General features: G+C 38.8%; 1 pseudogene; it reads left to right on the forward strand.

Annotated features, from left to right (window-relative positions):
- Window positions 1–7,252, forward strand: part of LOC101652134 — a 35,363-nt pseudogene extending 28,111 nt beyond the window's left edge.
- Window positions 7,253–7,751: the final 499 nt, after the last annotated feature.

Consider the following 7,751-nt stretch of genomic DNA (forward strand, 5'->3'; position numbering starts at 1 on the left):
TGGCGGCTCCATCTCCAGGGCCTTTGCCTGCCTTCCCAGAGAAGCTGCAGCCCAGCTTCACCATGGTAGATGGCAGGCAGCCTTGGCACACTAGGGTTCGACGCTGTGCAGAGGATGATCCGCTGGGTTGCAGGGGACCTGCGGACACAGCGGCTCCGGCGACAGCGGCAGGATGCGCGGCCAGAGGAGGAGGACGCTGGACCCAGGATGCGGTTCCAGCTCTATTGATTTTTGAAATTACCCTTTTATCTGATATACCACTGCTAAATACTTTTTTTCACAATTTGTGCACTTTTTACTCTTGTCTTTTCATGTGCATAAATGCCTTATTTTTAGAAGGACCCAGTTCTTGGCTTTGTCTTCTATAATATAGAATTTCTCATTATGTTCAATAGTGTATTTATGCCTCCTTGTATTAGGGCCCTTATCTCTCATTTATGGTCCTTAGGTTTGTATTTAGGTCTTTAATCCATCTTGAGTTTGTTTTTGTACTTAGGGTCTTGTTTCAATTTCATAGGTGGAGATCCGATTTTTCCAGCACCTTCTATTGAAAAAGCTATCTCTTCCTTACTTAGTCTTTTATTGAAGATTAGGAGTCTATAGGTACGTGGTTCTAATTTCTGGGTTCTCAATTCTAAGCTATTGGTATACATGTTTATCGTTGTATTAATACCAGATATCTTACACAAAAATAATTCAAAAATCTCATGCCTCAAGTTGCAATCTTAAAAGATTATATGGGCAAAATACTGAATAATGCAGAAAGAATACAAAGTATCATTGTGCCAAAAAGAACTGGTCATCATTCCACCATTTCGGGTGGTAACATATGAGCAAGAATCAAAGGTGCTAAAGAAGCTCAAGTGGCTAAAATAAGTTCAAGACTCCAGGAATTGATGAAATACCAATTGACAAGTTTCAACAAAATGTTGAAGCACTGGAAACACTATTCACATATGCCAGTAAATTTGGAAGACACCTACTTGGTCAACTGACTGGAAAAGATCCCCATTTGTACCCATTTTAAAGAAAGGTGTTCCAACAGAATGCTCAAATTATAGAATAGTATCGCTGATATTACACATGCCAGCAAAATTTCACTGCAAATCATCCAATAGTTGCAGTGGTACATTGACAGGGAGCTACCAGAGGTTCATGGAGATTCAGATGAGGACAGGGAACAAGGGTTTATCATTGCTGCTGTCAGATGAATCTTAGCTAAAAGCAGAAAATACACAAAAAATTTCGTTTTTATTGCCTATGCCAAGGCATACAACTATATGAATCACAACAAATTTTGGATAACCTTGAGAAGAGTGGGAGTAACGCATGGTTTAAAATCAGGAAAGATATGAGTCAGAATTGTATTCCTCCCACCGTACTTATTCTATCTGGAGGCTGAGCAAATCACTAGAGAAGCTGCCTCATATGAAGAATGTGGAATCAGGAGTGGAGGAAGGGTTAACAACCTGAGATATGCAGATGATACAAACCTTATTTGCTGAAAGTGAGGAAGATTTGAAGCATTTGCTGATGCAGACCAAAGACTGCAGCCTTCAGTTTGGATTACAACTTGAAATAAAGATCAAAATCCTCACACCTGGACGAATATATAACATCATTATAAACTGAAAAAAGATGGAAATTATCAAAGATTTCATCTTGCTTGAATCCAAAAGTCACTGTTCATGGAACCAACATTATATTGAGTAAATCTGCTGCACAAGGCTTCGTTAAACTATTGAAAAGCAAGGATGGGATGTTACTTTGTGGACTAAGGTGCACCTGGCCCAAGTCATGGTATTTTCTGAGATCAAAAGAACAAGTGCACAGCTTCCACTAATGAATATTTTAATCAAAGTATCAATAGATGGATCCTGATTAAGGAACAGAACTTCTATTCTTACAGAATGCAGACTTAGTGCTCTATTTAAGAGTGGATGTTGTCAGGTGACATTCAATAGACTCCAATCCCTAGCAACCCTTTGTATACCACAAAAAAATTGTTTCTCCACCCCCCATCTTACACCACTCTCACAATTTTAACATTTGAGTCCATTGTGGCAGTCACTACTCCTCTATCACAGGGAGGGTCTTCATTTTGTTTTTTGCTGACCTTCCACTTACCAAGTTGGTCTCTGTTGATAATATGTCCAAAGCATGGCAAAATCTGGCCATTCTTCCCTTTCAGGAGTAATCTCACTATACTTCCTTCAAGACAGATTTGTTTGTTCTTCTGACAGTGCCTTCATGTTACCTTCAATATTTTTAACCAACACCATAATGCAAGTGCATCGGTTTGCTTTTTCTTTCAATGAGTCAATCTTCATTCATTGTCTTTCACATGCATATGAAGCGATTGAAAACACCATGACTTGGAACAGAATACCTTAATCATAAAAGCGACATCTTGACTCACTGAAAAGGTCTTGTGCAGATAGCCCAATGTAATTATACATCGTTTGATTCCTTGGCTTGTGAGCACTGATTGTGGCTCTAAAATCCTTTACAACTTCATTTTTTTCTCTGCTTATCATTATGTTATCTACTGGTCATTTTAAGGATTTTGGTTTTCTTAACATTGAGTTGTAATCCACACTGAAGGTAGCAGTCTTTGATCTTTACCAGTAAGTGCTTCAGCACAGTTCAGCTTTAAGCAAGGAAGGCTGTTTCATGAGCTGCCTTCAAATCCTGATCCATCAGTTTTCATGATATGAGGGGGTACCCCCCCAAATCAGGAATTCCCCACCCCACCCCAAGTTATATATTTGTTTTTTACAAAACAACCTTATCACCTTCAAAGTATTCTCCATTACACTTGAAACATTTGTCAAATCTGCAATTCCATTCTTAGAAACATTTTCAAACTCATCTGGATGATGACAGCACCTCCCTCATTTTTTTCTTCACCTTTTCTATGTTGTCGAACGGCTGTCCTCTCTTCATTTACAGAAACAAAAAGAATTCACATGGAGCGAGGTCAGGTGGGTAAGGTGCGTGGGGGCAGAGGGGCATGCTGGTTTTTTGCCAAAACCGGGCAAACTGAGGTGGCTATGTAATCAATTGCATTATTGTGATGGCAAAACCAGTCCCATTGGCCACAAATCAGGTCTTTGTCGCACAACGTTACACAATCTTTTCAGAATCTCTAAATAGCCTGATTACCAGTCTGACCTGGTGGAATGAACGTCATATACACTATGAGTCAACATTTTCATCTGTTCTGGAAGCTGACAGATATCCAGAATGAAGCTTCTCATCAATCGACATTTCATCTTTTTTTGAAATGAAAAAACTTGTACACCTGAGTTTTTCCCAAAGCACTGTCCTTGCAAGCTGTGTTCAACATCACACGTTTCTGCGGCATTTTTCCTGAGCAAGAGACAAAATTTCACAGCCCCATACTGTTCTCTTAAATCAGCCATCACAAAAAAACGAGGTTCAAGCGAAACAGCTTTTATGAAAAAATTTACTGTGACCAGAGAGAACCTTCTTAGACGCCACTGGTGCACTAACTCAGAGTGAGTTGCTCAATGCTCGCCTAGTAGGAAAATGCTTACTATGAAAGCCCCCTCTGCTCTGCATAACTCCAGGGGCTTTTTGGGCACCTCTTCATATAGACTACCTTCTCAGCATACAGATTGAATAAGTATAGTGAAAAGATACAACCCAGACCCGCACCCGTCTAATTTAAAACCAAACAGCATCTCTTTGTTCTTTTCATTGACTGCCCCTTTATTTGTATAGTCAAGGAGTCTGGAGTTTTTGTTGAGCTTTTACTTTACCAAGCTGGTCGCTCCTGATAACATGTCCGAAATACGAGACAAAGTCTAGTAATGAGTAGAATTAAGTGTTCGGGCTTTCCCAATCTTTATACTGTTCTCCACAGTTTATTATGAGCCACGCAAATACCTTTGCACAGTAAACAAAATACAAGCACCTGATATCATCTGCTTTCAGTCAAGATCCATCTGTCTGATGATGGTAATTATCTCATTCCATGTCCTCTTCTGAGTCTGGCTTGTTATTTCTGACCTCTCCTTGTTGATGTGCTGCTAGATACACGGATAACTGATCTTCAGCAAAATTTTACTTGTTTGTGCTATCATCTGATTCAACAATTTCTGTATTCCATTGGGTGACCTTTCTTTGGAATGGCAAAGATATAAATTTCTTGTTAGTTGGCCAGATAGCTATGTTCTAAATTTACTGTCATAGATAAGCAAGTGCTTTCAATCCTGCATCAGTTTTTTAAAAATCATTTCAGTTACCATTCAGTCATCTCTGGAGCATTTTCACTAATGCCTTCAGTGTTGCATGGACTTCTTCCTTTGATACAATTGGTACTTGTTCGTATGCTAACTCCTGAGCTAGATGAATATCAACCAATTCTTTTAAGTACAATGCCTCAGTTTTCCTTTCTGCTTCTTTTAATGATTCCTGCGGCACTCAATATCATGCCCATTTAAGCTTGAATTTTTCTTCACTTCAGTTTGAGATGTGCTGAATATGTTCATCTGTTTTTCTAACTCCAGGTCTTTGCACATTTTATTGTGATGTCATTTTCTCCAGCTCTCCTATGAAATTTTCTGTTCAGCTCTTTTACTATATTTCCTCCATTCACTTTAGCTAGTCTATGAACAAGAGCACATTTTAGAGTCTGTTCTGATATCTACTTCGGTCTTTCCTTTTTTAATACTCGTTGGCTTACCTCACACATGATGTTCACAATGTTATCCCACAACTCATTTTGTCTTAAGTTTTCAATGTGTCGAATCTCTTCTTGAGATGGTCCCTATAAATACAGGTGAGTTTTATTCAAGGTAATTATTTTGGTTCTAGTGTGACGTTACATGAACAATTGATGGTCTGTAGCACAAGTCGACCCCTGATACTTTGTTGGATTGATGACATTGAGTTTATACACTGTCTCTTCTCACATATTTTGGTCCTGCAATATTCCACTTAGTCGGTCCCAAACATAGTTTGGCTGAAAAGGTTATTTGCAATGAAGTCCAAAGAATCATTGGTCTTGTAAAATTCTATCATTCAATCTCCAGCTTCATTTTTATCACCAAGGACTATTTTCAACTATCATTCTTCTCATTTCCAACTTTGCATTCCAGTCACAATTATCAAGGAACCTTGATCACATGTTTGACTGTTATCAGACTGCAGAATTTAATAAAATTCTTCAGTTTTTCAACAGTGGCTTTGATAGTTTGTAAATTTGAATAACAGTTGCACTAACTGGTTTTCTTTGTAGATTTGTACAGATTATCCTATAGATACAACACTGCATTTCAAAATCTTAAAATGTTCCTTTTTGATGATGAATGGAATGCCAATCTTCTTGAGTTTGTCATTCTCAGCACAGTAAACTAAACAACTGTCTGATTCAAGATAGCCACCAGTTCATTTCAATCCACTATTGCCTAGGATATTGATCTTTTAATGTCCACTTAATATCCACTTGTTTTTGATGGCTTCATTTTCCTAGATTCACACTTCCTACAATTTATGTTATCATTACTAATGGCTATTTGTAGCCATTTTCACTTGGAACTGTGCCTCACCAACAGGTTTGGGTCTAAAAACTTTAATCCATTCAAATTTATTAAGGGTGGCTGCATTTTGAAGAGGAAGATCATCCCCAGTCATATTATGAATTCCTGCCTATCTTCCTATATTAATTTTGCTGCTATAAGGCTTTCAGTGGCTATTCCCTCAGAAGTGGGTTGGCTGTTCCTTGTTTTCTGTTCTGAGTCTGGAAGCACTACTAAAATATGTTCACCATGGGTGACTGCATGAAATACCAGTGGCATAGACAACAGATATATGAGTGATGGACTGAGATAGGAAAGCCCTCAAATCTAACACTGAGGAAATTTTCAAACCAGAAACTAAAATCTCTTCTAAAGCTATCTGTTTAGCTAAAGTAGTAGAGAATGTTTGCCATGACCATTTCACACTTTTAAACAGTCACCTGTAAGATCAAATTCTTAACAGTAACTTTAAAGCACACGTAAGAATTTTAGAGGGCTATGATTCTAAGCTGGGCTTAGACTGGTGTGGTTGGTTCAGTGGTGCCCAACAAAGCAACACTGGAACAAACACAATCTTTGAAAGGTGAATGAACCAAACAGGAAATTGTATGGGTCAAATCCCTGCTATGAACTCATCTCCATCATAGAATACAAGGGCAGAATAGCATTCAAACCTCTTGACAGGCTGATTTGAAAACAGTAGCATAAGAGCTTAAAAAAGTGGGGGGGGGGGGTGTCCTTTCAGGAGACATCTTCATCCTACCTGTTTATCTCACAGAGCAACTTGTTATAACAAGTTGTAAAAATCCAAAAGAGGTGGTCCTTCATTGCCTCCAACTTCCGGTTCTCTGATCCTTGTGAGGCCTCAGCCAGCTAGACCTTCATACGTTCTACCATCTGTAGGCGCATCGTTGTAACTTGGCCACCATGTTCGAGGTGTGCCTGGTCTGGGGGGTTCCATCCTGAAGAAAGTGCTGGAGGCTTTCAAGGATCTCATCAATGAGGCCTGCTGGGACATCAGCTCGAGTGGCATGAACCTGCAAAGCATGGATTTCCCACATATCCCTGGTGCTGCTCACTCTGCGCTCCAAGGGCTTTGATGCCTACCACTGTGATGGACACCTAGCCATGAGCATGAACTTCACTAGCATGTCCAAAATACTGAAGTGTGCTGGCTATGAAGACAATATCACACTGAGGGCAGAAGATAACGCAGACACATTGGCACTAGTATTTGAAGCACCAAACCAAGAAAAAGTTTTAGACTATGAAATGAAGGTGATGGATTTAGATGTTGACCAATTTGGCATTCCAGAGCAGGAGAATAGCTGTGTAATGAAGATGCCTTCTGGTGAATTCGCATGTACTTGCTGAGATCTCAGTCATATTGGAGTTGAGTTGTAAATCCCTGTGCAAAGATGGAGTGAAATTTCCTGCCAGTGAAGAACTTGGAAATGGAAATCTTAAGTTGTCAGAAACAAGTAACACTGATAGAGGAGGCTGTTACCATAGAGATGAGCCAGTTCAGCTAACACCTTTTACACTCAGATACCTGACCTTCTTTACAAGAGGAACTGCACTCTCTTCTACAGTAACTCTCAGTATGTCTGCAGATGTGCCCCTTGTTGTAGAATATAAAATTGCTGATATGACATACTTAAAAGTACTATTTGGCTCCAAAGATTGAGGATGAAGAAGGATCTTAGACACACTTAAAATCCAAAATCCAAGAAATTAAAACAAAGCTCTTTGAGAACTGCTTCTGAGATGCTAGCATGTACTGAAGTCTTTCACCAAATCTGTGCCACTGAGTACATATGTAGATCGTTTTCTGTAAATACTCTATTTTTTCACCACTCTATTAAAATTTGGTGGAAAAATCCAAAGTCCAGTTTAGCAACTTAGAAATACTACTTTCTATCCTACCATTTTACAACAAAGGGTCTAAGAATGTTTTTTTCAGTTCAAATAAAGTTATCCGAATTTCAAATTAAAAAAAAAAATCCAAAAGGGATATATATATAGGTCAAGGATGATAGTGTAAGTTACGCTAACTACATTTTGTAAAGTGAATTAGGCTGACTACATTAAGTAAATGTAACCTGGATTACAATAAAATACACATAAAAACTTGAAAATTAGCAGAACTTCAAGCAGGCAACATATGGATCATTGCCAAATGGACCCAAATGGTTTCAGCAGCAA

This window comes from Echinops telfairi, unplaced genomic scaffold (assembly GCF_000313985.2).
Source record: "Echinops telfairi isolate 266 unplaced genomic scaffold, ASM31398v2 ScPeMD7_1;HRSCAF=3_0, whole genome shotgun sequence".
Classification (NCBI taxonomy): domain Eukaryota; kingdom Metazoa; phylum Chordata; class Mammalia; order Afrosoricida; family Tenrecidae; genus Echinops; species Echinops telfairi.